Genomic DNA, 23,303 nt, shown 5'->3' with positions numbered 1-23,303 from the left:
GTCTGGAGTAGAAGAATCATGGCGACTCTCTGACTCAGCTTCTTTCTCCCAGCCTTCCCTTCTGTTTACTCCACCCACCTAAGGGTGGGCCTATCAAATGGGCCAAGCAGTTTCTTTATTGCTTAACCAATGAAATCAACAGATTGATATATGACACTCCCACATCACTTCGCCTTTTTCTGTTTAAACAAAAAAAGGAAGGCTTTAACTTTAACATAGTAAAATTACATATAGCAAAACAGTTATCAAGCAAGAATTACAGTTACAATATTTATATCTACTTTATCTTTTATCATAACAATGGAAAACTATAACTACCTACCCATTCTTCAACTCCATCAAAGACTCCAGAAGGATATAATATTACCTAAGTAAACAAGAAATCCAAAGCTCTAGAAATGACAGAGACATCTTGCTGCCTGGACAGTCACCCAAAGTTCCTCTGTACCGTTGGGGCACCCATCTTAAGCCTTCAGGCCCATAGTATCCAGCAGACATTTCCACGAAGCAGGAAATTCCAAAGACAGTTCAGTCATTTTCTGCTGTGTCCTGCAGAATGTCTCTCAGACTCTTTCATGAGTCAGGAACACCGAAAGACCATCTCACCTTTAGGCAAGTTCAGCAGTCCTCTCTCTGTGGGTTCTCTTTGTCCAGTTTATGCAATAGTCCAGGCAAGAACAGTTTCTTGCCCAAATGGCTATCAAACTCCATAAGGATCCTCTTCAATGCCCATCTTCCTCTCGAAGTAGATTGGTGCTGCCAGGAGCAGAGTGCCTCATTGTCATGAAAAGTCCTAAGTTATTAAAACATTAAATGCCATATTCTGCAGCCTTTGAGAGATATGAAGAATGCCTATCTGAAATATATCTCTATATATCTAGAAAATCTAACTAACATGACTACAAGCTTTACTATTATCGATGATTATCCATTAAGAACCTATATTTCTTAATTATACAGTACATTTTTAAATGAACTACACAATCACAATACCTTAATCAAGATCAAGAAATACATATACATATAACAAAATTGACCTTAAAATCCATACCGATGCAAATTATTCATACCTATATCATTTCCCCCTTTAAATGTAAAAGAACATTTATAAACAATATTTTGGGAACATAGATGCAGTTTTTTCTCTTCAAACTGCTTCCTGCTGAATGGGGGCGTCGTTAATTAAGTCTTTCATGGTATAACCTGTGTGCCAGGGTCATCTCAGTTGGCAGTTGAGCGAAGTAATTTTTTGAGGGTGTTACAGCAACCTTTCAGGAGGGCGTGGTCTATCATACCAAATTGCAATAGAAGAAATCCACAGGGTCTGTTCCTCTGTGAAAACAAAAGAAGACCCTCTCCAAAGCATCATATCCTTAGACCCAAATTTTGAAATTGTAATACCCTTATATCCATTCTGGTTTAGCTTGGCAACCCATGTAATGAAATGTCTCTCTGTATTTAGCTCCTTCACAGTCAAAAATTTTAAAGAAAACACAATGTACATAATCCAGACTCTCTGTGAACTTTTCATTTTTACGTGGCTTATTTTTCTTTATTTCTTTTAATCTCTTAACTATCTGTACTCTGTCTCTTTAAAGACTTTACCTTTTTTTTTTAAACCATTAACTTTATTCTCTATATTCTTTTTTTTTTCTCTCTCTCAAGCCTATGTATATTCATCCAACAGTGTGGTCTTTTATGTCGGAATCTGTTTTATTGTGAATCTGTAACATTTTTTTACTATCCAGGAACATTTCTTAAAATGTTAAGCATTTCTTAAAAACTTAAGTTGTACCATGTAGGGGTAATACGGTAGTGCCTGTTTATTGCCAAGTCTAAACCTTAACTGCGCTATTATTATGGTAATTATGGCAGTTCCTGCCTGAGGTTAGCACAATTTAGCAAGGAGCAGCCAGTCCTGCCTCAGATCCTTTGGTGCCCCTGACCTGAGCACAGTTCCAGGCACACAGCAAGTCCACATTGGAGCCACACTCAGCAGTTTAATTTTGAGACTGAGCGTGCAGCACAGAAACTCTTTTTATCCAAGTTACAACCAAATCTGACATGCAGAGCACTGTGCAGTCTGAAAACACATCTCTTCCGCCATGCTCTTCTGCCTGCCTAAGCCTGATTCTGCCATCTGCCCAGGTGCAGGCGGGGAGCGCAGAGAGCACACTCCTTCCGATCCCAAGCGGGAACAGAAACATCCAGTCCCATAAAATCCATTGAAATGTTTAAAGCCAGAGTTTGCAGTGGCGGCACAGTCCCAAGAAACCGCAGTTTAAAATGATGCAGCTTTTTTTCTGCTGCTGTTGCCGAATCAGGAAATCTCTCTACAGCACGCCACCAACAAACAGCAAAAATCTGTGTTAAATTCTCTCTCCCTTATTTTAAAGCCTTCTCAGGTTTTTAAGTGGATTCGGTCCATCATGCCTGGGTGCCACTCTGTTGAAATAGGAGCAGCGGGCTGCATCCTCGGCACCCGGCCGCCCACATGGCTAGCTCTAGGTTATGCCCTGAAATAATTACACAGAAACTGTATTCTTTTAAACACCGCTTGGCCCATTTCTATCTAGCCTCTTCTAGGCTAGCTCTCGCACCCGGACTAGCCCATTTCTAATAATCTGCTGTAGCCCATGAGCTGGCTTACCAGGAATGATCTTAACCTCCGTCTGTCTGGAGTAGAAGAATCATGGCAACTCTCTGACTCAGCTTCTTTCTCCCAGCCTTCCCTTCTGTTTACTCCACCCACCTAAGGGTGGGCCTATCAAATGGGCCAAGCAGTTTCTTTATTGCTTAACCAATGAAATCAACAGATTGATATATGACACTCCCACATCTTATGTATATATATATGTATCTATCCATCTATTTATCTCTTTATATATCTACACACACATACATTTGTAATCAGAAGCTTTTCTGTGTCCCATCCAGTCTCACAGCTGCTTATAAAATAATCACTCAAAGGCTTAATAATACTTATAAATATTTGACTGATGGCTCAGGCTTATTACTATTATATTAATCTGTGTATCACCATGTAGCCTGTGGCTTATCGGTGGTGCTCTGGCATGTTGTTCCTTGGACAACTACTAGCATTGCTTTCAACCTCATCCATCTTCACATGTATCTCTGTGTGGATTTCCACCTAGCTGTATTCTGCCTTGCTATAGGCTAAAGCAACTTTATTCATCAACTAATAAAAGCAACACATATTTGCAGCATACAGAAGGACATCCCACATCATATCCCCTTTTCTATATAATTAAAAAGGAAGGTTTTAACTTTAAGATTGTAAAATTACATATAACAAAGTAGTTATCAAGCAAGAATCAGTTACAATATCCAGTGTATTTGCCAAAATTAAAGAAACTATTCTATCACCTATTCTATCTTTGTAAATCTAAAGTTTCATAGCTAATCTATTTTTATCATTCCCTAAGGAAAATTATAGTTATCTAGTCTTCAACTCCATCAAAGACCCTAGAAAAATATATTACCTAAGAAACCAGGAAGTGTATTGTAAGCAACTTCCAAAACTCTAGAAAAGATAGAGATATCTAGCTACCTGGACAGCTAACCAAAGTTCTTCTGTAACATTGGGGCATCTATCTGGCAAACTACTCAGTGAAGCAGAAAATTTGAAAGAATATCTTGCCTATTTTGGCGAAATTTATCAATCTCTTTTTTTCTGTGTCCTGCAGAATGTCTGACAGACTCTTTCATGAAGCAGGAACCCTGAAAGACTGTCCTACTTTGTTTTGCCAAATTCAGCAGTCATTTTTCTGTGGGTTCTGCATGTCTAGTTTATACAACATTTTATCAAGCAGTCAAGGCAAAAACAGTTTCTTGCTTAAATGTCTAGGCTTGCCACATTTAAAGCAAACTCCATAACAAGTTTCTTCCATGCCAATCATCCTCTTTGAAGTAATTGGCAATGGCAGGAGCAGACACCTCATGTCCAAAGAATTCTAAACTTTTAAAACATTTTAAGTGCCAGATTCTGTAGATCTCTGAAGGGTTTGAAGATTACTTATCTGTCTGAAATATACTTTTGCATATCTAGAAAACCTAACTAACATGTCTATAAGTTTGGTTATTATAGATGTATATTAATTTGTATTTTAACTATGCACTACATTTTTAAACAAGCTGCATAAACATAATATCTTAAACAAGAGTATAAATACACATACAATGTAACTAAATTGATCTTAAATTTGTATCAATATACAAAATCCTCTAAACAAGAATAGAAACATATATACAGTGTAACCAAATTAACTTAAAATTTGTATCTCTATAGTAAAATTCATGCTAATTCAAAACATCTGAGATTAATTGTTGTCTTTTTGTCCTATATTTCTATATTGCCTTAAATATAACAAACATCTGTAACCTACTAAATAACCGAAGACCATCCATACCCCCAGCTCTTGGGAATGTGGCTGTTGTTTTCTCCAAACTGCTTTCTGCTGTCTGTGGACAAAGTATCTTTAGGGTTCCAAAGAAAATTTAAGATAATGGCCAAGTTCTGGAAGATCAGTTATAATCTTTGTTGACAGATATCACTTGTCAAGTTTCAAGAGGACTCCCTTGATCAAAACTAGTCCATCGTAACCTGGAATGAATCCTTAGCCTCTTGTTTTCTGTGGAAACAAAAGCAAAAAACCACTTCTCCAAAGAAATTCATATTTTAAGTTATGTTTTACAAATATATTTTTTGACTTTTGTTTTCAAATTAAGGTATTTTTAAGGTATTGGGTTTGTATATTTTATCCATCTCTCTTTCAATATCATATCTCTCAGCAGCTATCTCTTGCCCATCAGCCATCAAAAAATTCAAAAGCAACATATTATTATTCAGGATCCAGATTCCCTGTGTATTTCTTTTCTTTATGTGGCTTTTAAATATTACTTTTATTGTCTCCTTAAATACGTTGTTTTATTTTTTTAAATTATTTATTTCTTTCTATAACTGCCTATACTAATTTTCTTTTTTAAGCTTACATACGTATTTAAACACATTGTGACCCATTTAGAGGTTTCTTTTTGTCTGAATCTTGTCTTTATTGTGTTTCTGTAATCATTTTTTGATCACTATTTTAAATTGGTAAGGGGGGCAGGGTTACAGCCAATGTGCTTTGACTGATTGTTCTGCCCTATTCAGTGTGTGTGTGTGTGTGTGTGTGTGTGTATCTGTCTGTGTGTGTGACAATGGTAATTAAAGAAAAAGAGGCTATGAATTTGAGAGGCAGTGGATGGGTAGCATGGGATGGGCTGAAGGAAGGAAGGAAATGATATAATTATATTTTAATTAAAAATAACGTAAATTTAAAAATGGCACCTGACCCATCCTTATATCTCCAATATACAAATGAGATCATCTTTAGTAATGAGTATGCTCTGCTTTCCCATAATGAAACAACTATATCTTGACTTTTACTAAAAATTAAAATCCTGCTACCAGAATTGAAAATTTTTGGATATTTTCTAGAAGGTGAAAAAATTGCTTTGGCTAACAGAATTAAAGAAAGAGGGAGCTTATGGGCCATATAGGAGTATAGCCCTTACTTCAGGAGCAAACTGAATAATTTTTAAAAATGCTACAAAGGAATTTATCAAACAAAGGCGTGGTAAATATGAAACAGTAGATTCCTGAGTCCTATGGGCAGACTTCTAAATCCTATGCACATTTTAGTAGCCAGCAGAGTACCTTTTCATGCCATAGACACTAGAATACAGTGGGGAAGATTCAATGTAGGCAGCAGCTCAAATTCTACATGCTCAGTGAGTTGTGGGGCCCTTGTTCTCACTGTGGAAAACAACATATAGTCTTGGCCACAGCCTGGATTGTTGGGGGATTTCCATGAAACCCTATGCACCAATAACTTCTATGTTAATTACTGTATATTCATTAGTGTAACAACTAGTGCCAAATTATCAAAACATGCTCAAGAAGTTGAATAATGCTGTCTGGAATTACTAAAGTTACCTTAAACAGGATAGTGTTAAGTGGCATTTTAACTTTTTAGAAATTTGGTTATTATTTTAAATATTAACACAGCAATTCAGAAATTCAGTTTTTGGGAGAATAAGATTTCTAGAAAACTCCAAATTAAGCATGTGTGTGGAGTATGTATATGTGTGTGATGGCTAAGAGCTTGATCACTGTGCTATAAGCAATCTTCTTTACATCTTTACTTGGCCACTTCTGCAAGTTTAGTTAAGGAACCTAAGATCCAGAGAACTTCCAGATGAGTAACCCCTACCTTGGAATACTGCTATGGAAATTCAATGACATAATACAATTGATTTATTTGGAGGTATTAGCATTCACCAGGCATTATCTAAGCTCCTTAGATACATTAATTCTCATAGCATTTTTGTGGACTGGGTATAGCCATTAGCCTTACTTTGATAGTGAATGGTGCTGGATATAGAAAGTGGCTAAATAACTTGGTCAAGAGAATGTAGTTAGAGACCAACACATCCAGAATTAGAAGCTAAGATATTGGATCTAGGCTTGAAATTCTCTGTCATGCTGGTAATGGTATTTATTTATATGTATAGGTGACCCTCTATATCCTGGATATCTGCATCTATAGGTTTTATCAACCACAGATCGAAAATACTCAGAAAAGCATTGCATTAGTACTGAATATGGAGGCTTTTGCCATGTCATTAGTCCCTAAACTATAGAGTATAATATTTACATTGTATTAGGTATAAAAGTACTGAAATTGATTTAAAGTATTTGGGAAGATATGCATAAATTGCCTTCAGACACATGACATTTTATATAAGACGCATATGCATTTGTGGATTTGAGTATGTATAGGGCTCCTGAAAACATTCCCCTGTGAAGATGACAGATGACTGCTTATAAAATACCTCAAGTGTTCTTCACACTGTTTGGATCATCTTAAGAACAGAATGCATTACAATGGTTATTTCTTGTGTGTTGCTTGAAGATACAAAATTATTTAAAGTTACAAAACACAGGTCTCTATGATACAGAGCTGGGGGCCCCACTCAAAGTTCCTAACCTTTGGCCTATTCTGCATGACTGAAGTAATTGAGAAAATGAAAAAGAAAACTCATAGGCCAGAACAATTGATTCACTGCAGCTTCTAGACTGAAGCAGATGTGTTTCCTCCTTTGTTGCTACTGAAGACACTCCCTATGAACATGGAAGCTCAGCTTCCACCACCCCAGCTCAAGCACAGCAGATGTAGTGACTGCAATCAACTTCTGTCTGACTCTTGCTTTGGTTTCATGACTGTCTATCTGAAGGAGCAATAATCACACAGAAGTGTGTGTTAGAGTTACTTGGAGGGCTTGTAAACAAACACATACGTCAGTGAGCTACACTCCAGACTTTCTGGAATAGACCTAAAATTTGCATGTCTAAAATACTCCAAGGGAATGTGGCTACCTCAGGAAACACACCTCTTTTTGCTAAAATTCTGCAGGTCTGGAGGTCAGGAATGTTTCAACTGGGCAGTATATTTGTTTGTGTTGCTTTTGTTGTCATTCATTGTTGCATTCCATCTGATCCAGGTGGGGTCCACTGACAGCTAAGATGGAGGATCTACTTCCAAGATGGGTTCTTTACTCCTATCCATGTCTGACAGTCCTTCTTGACCACCGTTTCTCCACAAATTCCATTCTGTCCTTTAGAGTCTCTCCTGGAGGCATGCCTGGGCATGTGTTCCCCAGGGTAGTTTTGTTAAAGAACAGAGGTCTTTTCCATAGAAACTGAAATAAGAAATATAAGACTTTTCATAGCTTATCCTCAAATAAATCTCTTAAAGCATATTCAGTTGGTGAAATAGTTCACTAAAACCTACCCTAATTCAAGGACAGGAAAATTAGACTCTACCCTTGTAGAGCAAGAGTAAAATATCACTTGCCATGTCTCATATGTCACAGATCCTAGATGGGGAGATGGGAAGTGTTCTCTCTGCTCTCTGTTTCCTTCTTTTCAACTAACACTTTCATTTTCTCTGTGCTGGGTTCTGGCCTTGTCAAACAGTCCTCCCATATATGCTAGAGGTATAACCTGAATCACTGTGTCTAATAGAAGATGCTTTAGATCGCAAAATGAGACACATAGGCAAATTCCTTCTTCTCTGGTCACTGGAACACAACATTGTTACTTCCTCTATCTTGTTCTATTGTAAACTCAGTGTTTTCTATGGCCCATCACATATGAAGTTCCAAGTGGTGAGATCTCAGAGTGCTTTGCACTCTCAAGATCAGAAACAGATTCTCTAGATCTAGAACAGATACACATGGCAACCTGAAGGCCAACCACTTGTTTTGGCAAATAAAGTTTGTATTGTTACACGTGTATGCTCATTTGTTTATGTATTGTCATTGGCTGCTTTGAGTTCAAATGGTGGAGCAGCAAGGATTCCGTGGTCTATCATTTTATAATACAGTGGACATTTTAATCTCCACAGCTTCCAGATCTTTGGGTTCAGCTAAAAGGGGCTCAAAAACAATTAGAAAAAAACCTGTATCTGTCCTGAACACATCGGGGTGATGAGGAAGCCCAAGCATGCCTCCTCAAGCAGCTTTAAAGGATAAAATGGAGTTAGGGGAGGACCAATAGGCACTGTGGTGCCAGGGTTGAGTAAAGAAACCACCTTAGAAGTGGATCTTCTACCTTCAGGTGTCCTAGAACTATTTGTATAAGACAGACAAAAATACATAGATGAATCTTCCCATCTTCCCTGAATTCATATTTCAAGATTCTAAGAAAGACAAAATAATGTTTTAAGAGCCACATATTTTGGACTAGTTTGTCATAGCACAGGATATAGAGAAAAAGCACATCAACTCTGTGAGGATATGGGAGAGTCCTTAAGAGAGAATTATTTTCAATTTAGAGTGGGAAGATGGGAATAAATTCTGTGGTAGCTGTATGTGGTAGCATGTATTTGTATACATACATACATATACATCATAAACATGATATATTCAGTGGCTAAGGCAGGAGGGTCCTGAATTAGAAACCGTCAACTCATTGCAATACTGTTTCAGAAAATCAAAAAATATAGAATGGACATTTTGAAATAAATCATGAAACACGGGTTCCATGAGCTTTGTCTTTTGATTTGGAGCTGAATCAAGTACTGTGCACTCTAGTTATTCCACTAAATTTAAGAATATATGTTTTCAAGCCATCCTAGAAAACACAACAAGTTTTCAAGTTATACCACCCTACAGTTGTTGGCCAACAGGCATTAGACACATAGGGAAAGCAGGTGTAAAGATGGAGACATCAGTCTAAAAGAGTCATGGGAGAAGACCACATCTAAGTGCTAAAATGCAGACTGGTTACTGAAAGAATTGGGATGCTGCTTGGGATGATAAACTCGAGTCTAGATCAGTCTAACTAACCAATAGCTGCCTTAGGGATGAGAACAGGATGTAGTCTTGTTAAGCTTCAGACTGTTCATCAGGAGGAGATATTGTGGTGTCCAGTTTTATTGTATACATCTTTGTGGTGCTATGACATAAAAACTCCGGTTGGTCTCATCAAGGTTTGGCTTGGCAGAGCCTATATGAGAGACTTTGAGAATCTTAATTCTCAGAAATGGGATGCAGGATGGATGGTGAACAACAACAACAAAACAAAAATGAAAATAAAGTCAAAGGGAAAACTCAGGGTATCAGGAAAATCCTCAAATCTCGCAGCCCAAATTTCTAATCTTCCCCGTCACTGGCTGACACACAGTGTTCTTTCTAGAGGTGTTTGTGCTTTGTGTGAAAATAGAGCAGAGCAGACACAATGGGTTTAGGTTTCTGGTTTTGAGTCAGCAAAGATATCTAGAGATGAGAAGACAGGGTGCACTTCATTAACAGGAAGGGAAGTGGTTTCTTGTTTCAATAGAAGCACCTGCACTCTTAACAACATCACAGGATGTGGGTTTGGCCAGACGATAAACTAATAGACAAAATGAGCTACCCATCTGTTCATCACTGCAAAGGCTGGATTTCCAGAATGATCTTGAGAAACATGAAATCAATAGGAGCAAGGTTTCTGAGTCATTGGAACTACTGCTCATGGTGAGCAGATGGGGCCTTAGAGACTACAATATGGTAAAAAAAAAAAAGGCCTAGTTGCAAGAGAGTCCCTATTGCCATTTAGAGGACAGGAATCATGGGAACATGGAACCAAAGATTTGCTTCTTCTACTTTGGTTTGTCACAAGACTATAAAGTGGAGAGCTGATTGAGTCATTAGCAGATTACAACACTGAAGCACTCTCTAGTTAAGATAAACAAGACAGTCTGGTGTGGGCAGATACTACATGGAAGTAGAGAGGAAACAAAATATAGCACAAAAGCCACGTGACATTTGTTTCCCATGGGGGGGCTTATCTTCTGACTAGAAGGAATTCAGAAAGAGGAGGTGGTTGAGGCAGATGAAGAAAAGGAAGAGAAGGAATGAATGATTTCTTCTATCTAACACCTTGCTTTGAAAGCAGCTCACTTTGGAAATTGAATGTTTAACAGACTCAACTTAATGAAGACAACATTTAGAGGTCTCTGCTTTCTGATATTCCTAATTTTTCTTGGATAGGAACTTTGGCTTTACCTTCTTCTGAACACTAAATGCTGTATATTCCAGCCATAGTACCAGTCAGTTTAAGGAGCCAAGAGGTTGGGGACAACCAAAGACAGTCTCAGAACAGCGAACAGGTTACAAGATAGAACACTTAACAGGTAGCTCACATAGTTCGTGTCAAACAGTCAGGCTGAGGCCTGATGTTAATTTGTTTCTAACTTTGAGTTTAAGTTTATTTTTTTACAAAAAAAATCACCATCCTAGCTAGAATATACTGGGTTGCTATAGAAACAGACCCCCTCCTGTCTCATATTTTACTGTTCACAGCTTTCTATGTGAAGCAGCACAGTGTCAATTTTTTGACTGAAGAGTCACTTTCTACCATTTTAAAAATATTGTTCATATTACCACTTGCAAAGCCTGTGTAGGCTAAAATTTCATCTCCCTTTTCTATACACAGTGAGATAATTCAATGGAATAATTATAACAAACAGTTCAGCCCATTCAGGTTTACTGTCTCATCCTTGCTTTCTTTTCCTAGAGCATTAGAAATCCATCACCGGTTTGAGATCTCTTTAAAAATGCATGAAGGAAAGAGAATTGGCAGCACAGTTAAATGAATTTAATTCAGCCAGATTTTACATTATTTACTCACTTCCGAAGTGCTGAATACAAGGAATGATGGAAGAAGAAAGTGGAACTAAAATTGGACCATTGATCCAGGCAGTCTGTGTGCCAAGCAGACGTGGGAAACAGGCTATAAAAACCGTAAATGTCTTTTGACATCAGAGGTACAGAGCATTCGTTTGTTTGAATCAGTGTGAGACGTGTATTACATGGATCCTACCCCTCCCCCCACTTGCTGCCCACTGCACCCTGATAAGGAGTTAGCCAATGCCAGAGTTGGCAGCCTCACAGTTCAGGATTGTTCAAAATGGCATATTAAAGAAACAGGACTTCCCTCTCCTCTTTTGGCAATAAGAAAGAGTAGCTGCCTAGGAACCAGCAGAAGAGGATGCTGGGCACATTATTCTAATGCTCCAGGGCTTTTCTTTTGAAAGGAAAATAAAAGAAGTCAATATACATAATAAAGTATTCAGGCAAGAAAAGAGTTATTTAACGTATTTTCTATATAATTGCTTCATGGATAGAGTAGCAGAAGCATACCACCCCCAAGCCCTATCTGAAATAAAGACCTCCAGGGTTCAAGGACACCACTTCTACTGTGTTGTTTGGCCTTTGACTTATAAATACACTGATATTCTACAAAGATTAACACCTTTGCAGTCTCTAACACAGTATCCATATGCTAAGTGATGCAGTCTATGCATTTTAAATGATTAAGAAGCCAAATGGCTACCGTTTTTCTAGCATTCACTGAAAGGAGATTAATTTTTCTGAATGGAAATCCATGCTAATCATAGTTGTTCACAGAGAGCCCGCTCTCACTCTGGTAATGTGGGTAGGATTATACTGCCCTTCCTACTTTGTCATCAGGTAAGATCAATGACTTGCTTTGGACAATGGAAAAGTATTGACTTAAGTCTGGCCCTTTGTGGTGAAAGGGACAGTGTATGATTTCTTCTGTCTCTTTTCCCTGCTGCAGCAGTCACACGAGCCTGCAATGCTGTGCATGTCCATAATCCTACAATAATCAGAGTCTCTCTGACAAAAGTGTTGAATAATCAGGCAAAACAGAAAGCAAACCTGTCTGATAAAGTCTGTGAAAGATGGAGGATAATTGCGATTGAAACATTACTTATCATATTCTGAATGTACCTGTGTATCCATTAAAATGCTCACAAAAGAAAACAGATCTACAACCGTAATGTAAATGAAAATATACTTCATGTCCAATCACTTTAATTCTACAGACCTTCAACTAAACACGGTAGATATAGGACTCAATTTTATATATATATATGTAATGAGAGTATTTTCTCAAAAGATAGGAATATATTTGAAGGCCAGAATTTTCATTTGAGCTGTCCATTATCTTACCTTTGTGACTGTGGAGTTTAGAAAACATACATAAGAAGACTGTCATAGTTTCCTTTCCTGCTGCTGTAATAACATACCCTGATCAGTTCAGTTTAAGGGAGAAAAAACTTCAACTCACAAATGTCTCTTAACAGCCAAGTCAATTAGCAGGAGTTTCCCTGGTGTACCTGGTCATGTCACATGTGCGACCAGGAAGCTGAGAACAATGAATGCCAGTGCTCAGCTCACATTCTCCATTTTAGAGTCTTGCATTACTGCCCAAAGACTGCTCCCATTAACAGTAAAGGTGGTTCTGTCTGTATAAAGCTAATAAAGATAATCTCTCATAGACATTCTCACTGGATAATGTTAGGCTAGGTAAGCCCTCACAGGTGTGCCTGGAGACTCATCTCCTGGGGAATTTTAGATTCTGTCAAGTTCGCCATTAACACTAATTGTCACAATCTTGAAGTGAAATTTCTTCCAAAATCAAGTAGGAGCACTGCTTCCAGGTCTCAGTCTCTACTGACAAACACTTTTCTCTCCACCTTCAGTAATACAGGTGAGCCAGTGCCACATTGTATGCAGATGAGCGCCAGCAGCAAGCCAAAACAGCTTGATCAAAATAATCAAACCAGTATATATGACTAAAATGAAAAAACTGTGATAGAGTTTAAGAATGACTCATATAAAGAAGGAAATATGCCATTTTGGATATAAACTATAAATATTTTGAAGATTGTGTTTACTGACAATAAATAATGATGTTACTAAAGTGATTGCAAATAAATTCTTAAATGAGGTTTGTTTTGAAACAAATAATTATAAGCTTTACTTGGAAAAACTATTGCTAATGTTTTTAAGGGATATTAGATGAGTTATTGTGCCAGTTATTACTTGCTCAGATATATAATAAATCCCTGCAAGGCCACACATCCAAAAATATTTTGGCAGCACAAATTGATCTTGATGATTTTTTTTGAAAAAAAGGAAAAAAAGTGATACTAATTTGAGTGTATGGGGAAGGGAGAGGCTCTGGGAAGAGTTGGGGGGAGTGGGTCATAAATAGTACCAAAAAATTCTCAAAAATTTATAATAAATTGACAATATTCTATCTCTCATTAGAGGAGCTATTTCTGGCAGTAGTTGGCAATTAGCATAGAAAATAAAAATGGCCATTTGCAGAGAATAAAAGAATGGAGTGCTGAGCTCAAGGATCTTTGTGGGAGAACGAACAGAAACAGTTTCAGAGTCTGAGGTGATCAATTAACATCAAGGAAACAGTGATTGCCAGGCAAGGCAGATGCACATATGAATTCACAGCAATTGTGACAAGAATACTTAAGATATACACAGGTTCCAGCCAGACAAATCTTAACACAGAAGTGGTAAGGTGGGCATTAAATCCCATTAATAACTGAGAATTATTTGACATTTGATAGCTATTTAGAGAGGGAGAGTCAGTTTTCTTTAATGAAGTAACTGCCAATAGGTTGATCACACACCAGGGCAAGTCTCACTTCAAATAACAGATGGGGAGCACAAACTGGACTCAGGAGAAAATTTAAAAACTTTCAAACATGAGTGGAAAGGGACAGAAGACTGAGGGTGGTAATGGGAAGACTTGCAGGAGGGAAGACAGATATTGATGGAGGAGGGTCATCTTTCTATCTGTTGTTTCATTGGTTAAATAAAGAAACTGCCTTGGCCCTTTAATAAGACATAAAATTAGGTAGGCGGAATAAACAGAACAGAAGGCTGGGAGAAAGAAGCTGAGTTAAGGAGTCTCCATGATTCTCCCACTCCAGACAGACACAGGTTAAGATCTTTCCTGGTAAGCGCACCTCGTGGTGCTACATAGATTATTAGAAATGGGTTAAGAGGCTGAAACTAATGGGCCAGGCAGTGTTTAAAATAATACAGTTTCCATGTAATTATTTCGGGGCATAAGCTAGCCATGTGGGCGGCCGGGTGCCAGGGACACAGCCCTGCTGCTCCTATTACAACAGAGTGGCACCCAACGTGCTAACGAGCTCCACGTAAAACCTGAGAGGGCTTACAAAGGAGAGAGAGAAAATTTAAGACAGCTTTTTGCTGTTTCTGGGTTGAGTGCCGCAAAGAAATTGTCCTGACTCAGCAGCAGGAAAAAACTGGCTGTTTTAAAATGCCGGCTTTCTGAGCTATGCCGCCATTGCAATCTCTGTCTGGCTCCTACGGGAGACAGACTCTTTGAATTGAGCATTTGGAGTAAAGTGCTACGATTTGTTTGATTGCAACTAGACTCGCTGTGTGCCTGAAAGGAAGTCATTGCATGCTGTGGCTCAGAGGCACAAGCAGCTCTGCCATGCTAGTGGTGCAATGTGCAAGAATCAGAAGCACGAGCGGCTCCGCCATGTTGGACTGGGCAGGGCAAGCAGGCAGTACCTGTTTTTGACCTAGGAATTGTCACAGCTTAGATTCCTAAGCGCTTAGTGATTTAAATGTGCAAAACAAAGTGCTCCTGGATAGTAAAAAAAAAAAAAAAATTACAGATTCACAATAAAACATTCAGACACTGTTGGATGAATGTACGTAGGCTTGGGAGAGAGAAGAAAAACAATACAAACAATAAAGTTAATGTCTTAAAAAAAGGGTAAAGTCTTTAAAGAGACAGAATACAGATAGTTAAGAGATTAAAAGAAATAAAGATAAATAAGCCACGGAAAATGGAAAATTCACGGAGAGTCTGGATTATGTACATTGTGTTTTCTTTAAAATTTTTGACTGTGAAGGAGCTAAGTACAGAGAGACATTACATTACATGGTCTGCCAAGCTAAACCAGAATGGATATAAGGGTATTACAATTTCAAAATTTGGGTCTAAGGATATGATGCTTTGGAGAGGGTCTTCTTTTGTTTTCACAGAGGACCAGACCCTGTGGATTGAATCTATCCCGATATGGTATGATAGACCATGACCTCCCGAAAAGTTGCTGTGAACACCTCCAAAAAATTTCTTCACTCAACTGCCAACTGAGATGAACCTGGCACACAGGTTATCCCATGAAAGATATGATTAACAGCGCCCCCATTCAGCAGGAAGCAGTTTGGAGAGAAAAAAACTGCATCCATGTTCCCAAAATATTGTTTATAAATGTTCTTTTACATTTAAAGGGGGAAATGATATAGGTATGAATAATTTGCATTGGTATGGATTTTAAGGTCGATTTTGTTATATGTATATGTATTTCTTGATCTTGATTAAGGTATTGTGATTGTGTAGTTTATTTAAAATGTAATGTATAATTAGGAAATATAGGTTGCTAATGGATAATCATCGATGATAGTAAAGCTTGTAGTCATGTTAGTTAGATTTTCTAGATATATAGAGATATATTTCAATTAGATATGCATTCTTCATATCTTTCTAAGACTTCAGAATATGGCATTTTAAATGTTTTAATAACTTAGGGCTTTTCATGACAATGAGACACGTCTGCTCCTGGCAGCACCAATCTACTTCAAGTGGAAGATGGGCATTGAAGAGGATCCTCATGGAGTTTGATAGCCATTTGGGCAAGAAACTGCTCTTGCCTGGACTGATGCATAAACTGGACACAAAGAACCCACAGAGAGAGGACTGCTGAACTTGCCTAAAGGTGAGATGGTCTTTTGGGGTTCCTGACTCATGAAAGAGTCTGCGAGACATTCTGCAGGACACAGCAGATAGTGACTGAACTGTCTTTGAAATTTCCTGCTTCATGGAAATGTCTGCTGGATACTATGGGCCTAAAGGCTGAAGATGGATGCCCCAACGGTACGGAGGAACTTTGGGTGACTGTCCAGGCAGCAAGATGTCTCTGTCATTTCTAGAGCTTTGGATTTCTTGTTTGCTTAGGTAATGTTATATCCTTCTGGAGTCTTTGGTGGAGTTGAAGAATGGTTAGTTATAGTTATAGTTTTCCTTAATTATGATAAAAGATAAAATAGATATAAATATTGTAACTGTAATTCTTGCTTGATAACTGTTTTGTTATATGTAATCTTACTATGTTAAAGTTAAAGCCTTCCTCTTTGTGTAAACAGAAAAAGGGGAAATGATGGAGGAGAGTCATCTTTCTATCTGTTGTTTCATTGGTTAAATAAAGAAACTGCCTTAACCCTTTAATAGGACATAAAATTAGGTAGGCGGAATAAACAGAACAAAAGGCTGGGAGAGAGAAGCTGAGTGGAAGAGTCGCCATGATTTTCACACTCCAGACAGACGCAGGTTAAGATCTTTCCTGGTAAGCGCACCTCATGGTGCTACGTAGATTATTAGAAATGGGTTAAGAGGCTGAAACTAATGGGCCAGGCAGTGTTTAAAATAATACAGTTTCCATGTAATTATTTCAGGGCATAAGCTAGCCATGTGGGCGGCCGGGTGCCGGGGACACAGCCCTGCCGCTCATATCACAACAAGATATGTTTTCAAAAAACATGAAAAAGAAATAAAATTATTAAAAAACTAAAAACTACAATAGTTTGTAAATGCAAACTATTATACAAATAAAAGAAATGTAAACTTGAATAGTTTAAACACTATATTTTTAGTATAAGGATAGATAAAACAACCTTAAAAATTGTGTGTGTGAAGTAATTCATCATAAAGTAAGCACTAAAAATAAATAGAAAAATAAAAAATAATGCAAAACTGAGAAAATCAATTCAGAATCCCCTATGAAACCCAAGCAAAATAAGTTCTAATTGTTGAAAGAGTAAGATTTTTAAAAATATAAATATATGGTGCTCCACAAACAAAAGAAAAATAATTACAGGTGAGTGAAGATATTCTAATTTTAAGAATAATTTGAAAATATTGAAAAGAATAAAATATAATTTCAAGTAATTATAAAAGAAAAATTGTAATACTTTCAGCATAAATTAAATGACAATAAGAAATATGGCAATCGTTGAATGATAGTCCAATACAAAGAAAATATTCAATTGAGTTTTTTCAGAAGAATCTTATAGAATAATAGACAAAGTTCATAAGCAAATAATTTACAAGAATAGTAAGAAAATAACTAAATTTATAAATAATACTTCAGTGGTAATCTAAAATAATACTGACATACTGCTACAATTTTATGAACTAAACAGATATTTAAGATATGCACAGGTTTCTGAAAACAAGAATTTTCATATAGTACCACTGCAAAAGTATTATACATATGTACATATATTTGAATATTCATATATACCTTTACAACTAATATTCCCATGGATGCATTTATATTTTTAAAAAGAACAAAAGTAAATGGATCCAGATGTTACCTGCAACTATTTCTAGGTGGCAAATTGGTAACAGAAATAAGTCATGAAATTATTGACCTTTTATTTTGTATTTCATATTTTACCATGAATATGTTTTATTTTCACAATCAAGAAACATTGAAGATATTTTAATCAAGGTAAAGAATCACAGGATTTACCAATAAGCTCTCATAAAATTTCCTGGAGGGACTATATAACAAAAGTAATTCACAACTGATACCTAGCTTAATTATTTATAACCAGATAGAACTGTAGAAAAAACAACGGAATCTAATTCTAAGAGAAATTAAAACTAATTCACATTAATCAATGATTCCAGAACTCTTTATCTTAGTTTTCAAGTTTATTTACATCTTTAGCTGCCAGGGGCAGAAGTTTACAGTTTTCAATTCATGAGACATGGTCGTCACTGGTTTATGAAAGGTCCCTTTCCTTTGTATTTCTTACCAACTCACAGTACCCATCTATCGTGACCATTATATGAAGAGTTCATTAATAGTCTTAGAAGATGTGTACCATTTCCCTTTGTTGAAATTTTAAGCAATTTAACCAAAACTTTATTATATATCTCATTTTTATCTTGCATTTTTTTGTTTATGCTGTTTCTAGGACTAATGCATGTTCTCAATTCTTACTTATATTTAGTGCATAGTATTCCATAATGAGTGTGTAGAACATTTCATTTTTCTGGTACTCAGGTAGCCACAAACTCACTATAATTTCATTACTACAGTAATCAGAAATCAATGACCTAATATATTCACTTTCTGGACACAGTAATACTTAGTTTCAGATACTTTTCCTATCCTGTACCAAGTTGCTCTCCCACAGAGTATCTGTCTTGGTCCTTCCTCCATACAGCAATATATTACAAAACACTTTACTACCAAGCCTCCCAATTTTTGATAGTCATGAGTAATTTGGGTTTTCAGCCTAACTTTAATATGAATTTTTGACAATTATTGATTATAAAGATCATTAAACATACTCGTTGGCCTTAATAATTTTATTATAATTTTTCTTATCCATATTTTTGCCTAATTTCCTAATGCAATTATTATCATCTTTTGTTTACCGGATATAATTGCTAATATATAGTAGATATTTTCGTCTGTTGATGGATAGTATTTTCTACTTATAACATGTCATCAGCTTTATCTAAAATGTCTCTAATTTTTTGTGGGATTTAGCATGCATTTCATCTTTGTCTCTAAAATACAGATACTCACTTTCAATTTTTTTCAATATCCTTGCATGACTCATTTCTCAAAAAGCTAATAAAATCCTAAATGACAAAACCCAGTGAGACTCAATCAAATGAAGCAAAATAGCTCATGGGTTTCATTTTCTACCTCTTTTCCCAATCGCTGAGCTTGCGATGCCTCATATACACTATTAGTAGAAGGTCCCTGCTCCTCGTGTTGTCTCATATACACCTCATATACACCATCAGTAGAAGGTCCCTGCTCCTCATGTTGTCCCTCCCATGCATCTATCGATGTGCAGAATCACTTAGTATTACAAAGCAGCCACTGATTTCCCTGCAGCCACAGATTGCACAGATCAGATTTGAAGAGAGCACAGTGCGAATGGCTTGTGCCTGCTTTATCATACTTGTAGGACTTGGCTGGGTAGTCTTGAGGGCCAATAATTACTTAACACTCAGTATGAAAATCCTAAAAAGGGCTGTTGACTTCCCAGTCTGGAATTTGGGCTAGAAGGGAGCAAATACTGGGGCTCAGTTGTATCAGAGAACACATAAGCACCCATTTATGAAACGTATGTTTCCTTAGAGCACAGCAACTTCAAGGTAGTTAAATTTCGTAGGTGGTATCTCCAGAATCCAAAAACAAACATAGAAAAGTTTTATAGTTTTCTAAATGATCTATATCATTGTCGATTTTGCCATGTTTTGTTGGGCAATTCAAGGGAAGAGAGTAGAAACTCCAGCTCTTCATAAGATGAATAGCAAAGATTATGTGACAGTGCCTGAAAACAACTAAAGTATTGTCCTAGATTTGTAAATCAAATGAGATTTTCCAGAAAAAAAATGAAAATCGAGACTGCAACTGCACAGAGCTGGCTCTCTGGGACACAGACTGGGACTGCACAGAGTAGAACAAGAGGTGGGTGACAAGCCCCTCTGCTGGACAACCCAGTGTCTAGGCCCTAGGCCCTGGGGCAAAACCCCGCCCCCCCATCAGCACTAGCCTTTCAGTAGGCAAACATCCGAAGGCAGAGTGCTCACACACCCTCTATAGGACCCTGTAATCTACAAGTCCCACTCTTCCCCCAAACCCACCCATCTTCCACATCCTCAGTGGCCCTATGGAACCCAGACTGCAACTGAACAGAGCAGACCAAGAGCTAAGTGACCAGCCCCCCAGCTAGACAGCCCAGTGTCTAGGCCCTAGGCTCCAAGCCAAAACCTGGGACCCTCTTCCAGCTGCACTAGCCTGCCAGCGGGCAAGCCTCCTCCAGGCAGGTTGCTCCAACTCCCCTGCATTGGACCCTGTAACCTATGAATCCCACTCTGCCACCAAAACCACCCATCCACCCTACCAAATGCAATCTACAGATTCAATGTGATCCCCATCAAAATCCCAACACAATTCATCACAAAATTTGAAAGAACAAAATGTTGTAATATGGGCGGCGGCTGGGCTGCGTCCCCAATACCCCAGCCGCCCGGCTCCGGCTAGCTTATGGCCCGAAATAATTACACGGACACTGTATTCTTTTAAACACTGCTCTGGCCCATTTCTAATCATCTGTGTAGCGCCCCTAGGTGCGCTTACCGGGAAGATTCTAGCCTAAGTCCATCCTGGGTCGGAGCTGGGGCATGGTGTGCGTCTTCCCTGGAGCAGGTAGCATGGCGTCTCTCCTGCGTCTGCTCCGGAGAGCAGAGCTGTGGAGTCTGACCTCACTTCCTCTTCCTCCCGGCATTCTGTTCTGTTTACTCTACCCACCTAAGGGTGGGCCTATCCAATGGGCCTAGCAGTTTCTTTATTGCTTAACCAAGGAAATCAACAGATTGATATATGACACTCCCCCATCAACAAAACTCAACTTCATATGGAAAAACAAAAAACCCAGGATAGCCAAAACAATCTTGTACAATAAAGAAATGTATAGAGACATCACTGTCCCTGAAATTCAAGTGCTATTACAGAGCTACAGTAATAACAACAGCTTGGTACTGGCATAAAAACAAACAGGTGGACCAATGGAATTGAGTCGAAAACCCCAATTTTAATTCTCACATCTATGAACACCTTATTTTTAATGAAGAAGCCAAAATTATACAGTGGAAAAAAGAAAGCATCTTGATCAAATGCTGCTGGCATAATTGGATTTCAACATGTAGAAGAATGAAAATAGACCCATTTCTAAACCCATGAACAAAACTCAAGTCCAAATGGATTAAAGACCTCAACATAAATCCAGTTACACAGAACCTGATAGAAGAAAAAGTGGGAAGTATCCTTGAACAGAAGAGCACAGAAGACCACTTCCTAAATATAACACTAGTAGCATAGATATTAAAGCAACAATTATTAAATGTGACCTCCTAAAACTGAGAAACTTCTGTAAGGCAAAGGACAGAGTTAATAAGACAAAATGACAGACTACAATTGGGAAAAGATCTTTACCACCCCCACATCTGACAAAGGGTGTTCTCCAAAATCTATAAAAAAAATTCCAGAAACTAGATACCAAAATACTAAATAATCCAATTAAAAATGGGGTACAGTTATAAACAGAGAATTCTCAACAGGAGAGTCTCAAAAGCTCAAAAGACATTTAAAGAATTGCTCAACATCCTTAGCCATTGAGAAAATGCAAATCCAAATGACTCTGAGATACCATCTTACACCAGTCAGAATGGCTAAAATCAGAAACACCAATGATAGCTTATGCTAGAGAGGATGCAGAGTAAGGAAAGTACTCCTTCATTGCTGTTGAAAGTACAAACTGTACAGTCACTTTGGAAATCAATATGGCAGTTTCTCGGAAAAGTGGGACTCAATCTACCTCAAGACCCAGCAATACCACTCTAGGGCATATACTCAAAGGATGCTCAATCATACCACAAGGATATTTGCTCAACTATTTTCATAGCAACAATATTCATAGTTATCAAAGCCTGGAAACAACCTAGATCCACTTCAACCAAGGAATGGATAAAGAAAATGTGGTACATTTACACAATGGATTACTACTCAGCAGTAAAAAAAATAACATCTTGAAATTTTCAGACAAATGGATGGAACTAGAAGAAACTATCCTAAGTGAAGTAACAAAGACCCAGAAAGAAAAACATGGTATGTATTCACTCATAAGTGAATATTAGATGTAAAGGAAAGGATAACCAGCCTATGGTCTATGATCCCAGTGAACCCAGGTGACAAGGAGACCTCGAAGAGTAAGACATAAAGACATACATGGATCCCTCTAGGAAGGGGAATTAGACAAGATCTCCTGAGAAAATTGGGAGTGTGCAGGAGCAGGGAGGTATAGAAGGAAAGGCAGAAGGGGAGGGGGAGAAGAGAAGGGAAGTGGGAAGGAGAACATGAGGGAACAGGATTGCTGAGATGGGGCAAGGATAAAGAGGGAAAGCAAGGAAAAAGATACTTTGATTAAGGGAGGCATTATGGGGCTATAAAGAAACTGGAACTAGGGAAATTGCCAAGAGTCCACAAGGATGACCCTAAGCAATACTGGAGAGGGCACCTGATCTGGTCTTCTCCTGCAATCAGCTTTATGACTGCCTTAATGGTCATCATAGAACCTTTATTCAGCAACTGATTGAAGCATGTGCAGAGATCCACAGCTAGCACTGGGCTGATCTCCCAGAGTCCAGTCAAGAAGAGAGAGGAATGAGTGATAATATAAACAAAGGAATCAAAGCCATGGTGGGGATACCCACAGAAATAGTTGACCTGAGCTAGTGGGAGCTCAGTGTCTCTGGACTGGCAGCAGGAGAACCTGCATAGACCCATACTAGGTCCTCTAAATGTATGTGACAGTTGTGTGCTTGGGGCAGTCTGTAGGGACACTGGCAGTGGGACCAGGATTTATTCTTAGTGCTTGCACTGGCTTTGTGTAGCCCATTCTCTTTGTAGGGATACCTTGCTGAACTTAGATATGGTAGGAAGGGCCTTGTCCTGCCTCAAAGTGATATGCCAGACTTTTTTGACCCCCCATGGAAAGCCTTACCCTCTCTGAGGAATAAATAGTGAGTGGGTTGGGGAGAAGGTAGGGAAAGCAGGAAGAGGGCAGGGAGAGGGGATGATTATATAAAATGATTATGAAATAAAAATTATTTAAAAATTGAAAGTCTATTAATGGCTAATTTTCTGTGTTAGTCTCATTTTGGTTGCTATCACAAAAACACTGGAAACAACTTCAGGGAAAATTTTTATATTGGTTTATGGTTTCAA

The sequence above is a fragment of the Microtus pennsylvanicus genome, chromosome X (genome assembly GCF_037038515.1).
Source record: "Microtus pennsylvanicus isolate mMicPen1 chromosome X, mMicPen1.hap1, whole genome shotgun sequence".
Taxonomy (NCBI): domain Eukaryota; kingdom Metazoa; phylum Chordata; class Mammalia; order Rodentia; family Cricetidae; genus Microtus; species Microtus pennsylvanicus.
Note: the sequence above shows the minus strand (reverse complement) of the source record.